The sequence below is a fragment of the Arvicola amphibius genome, chromosome 3, assembly GCF_903992535.2.
Source record: "Arvicola amphibius chromosome 3, mArvAmp1.2, whole genome shotgun sequence".
Classification (NCBI taxonomy): domain Eukaryota; kingdom Metazoa; phylum Chordata; class Mammalia; order Rodentia; family Cricetidae; genus Arvicola; species Arvicola amphibius.
In genome coordinates, this window is record NC_052049.1 from 371,733 (window position 1) to 372,618 (window position 886).

Genomic DNA, 886 nt, shown 5'->3' on the forward strand with positions numbered 1-886 from the left:
AGCCCTGCCCACGCGCCCCTCCTCCTGCTGCCCCGCCTAGGCGCGCGCTGAGGCTCCTCCCGACCGGAGCGCGGCGCCCCGAGACCGGAGGCCGCTACTGCCTTACAAGGCTGCCGCAGGCACTGCCGGCCTCTGGACGCGCGGCTCGACCCAGGGCGCGGTCGTCGGTGGAGCTGTGGAGCGTGGGAACCGGGCGATGGTTGGGGAAGAGCTAGTGGGGCACACCTGGCCCTGGGGCGCCGGGCGTGCGGCCAGTCCCAAGAGGGGAAGCTGAGGCTGGTGGCGCAGTGAGCTTAGCCGGTTGCTGATTTCTACAGGAGAGCTTGGTGCGCGTGAAATGCTGGCCGCTACGGTTACCTGTCTGAGAAAGATCCTGAGAGTCTGCTGATTTTCCTTCCTTGTAGGGATACTTGCCACGGAATCTCTACCCTGCTGACTCTGTGGTGAGGTCATGGCCTCCCTGCCTCAGTAGAAGGTGAATCTGTAGAAGATTATGGGGTTGGTAAAGTGATGCAGCGGGGCTGGAGGCAGAGGCTTTGGTGCAATAGACTTCTCTGTCCACCAGGCTGTCTTAGACTCTAGCCAAGTCAGCCCTTGTTCTGAAACTTAAGAACGAGGCCCACTTGGGCACTTGGAGCAATTTACCCCTCCCTCTGGGTGGTCTCTGACTCTCAAATCTCCAGAATCCCTGCTTTCCTCAGCTACTCAAAAATGACTAAAAGTCACTTCTAATTCTTGCTCACCTGCTAGTTCCCACAATGGAAGTCTTATGAATACAGAACTGTGGGAACCAGACCCGGGCCTTCTGTCATTCAGCTCTTCTTTATGGGGTCCTGGCTTGGCCACTTGTCTTAAGTCCCACAAAGCCCCAATCCCCATTGTCCCC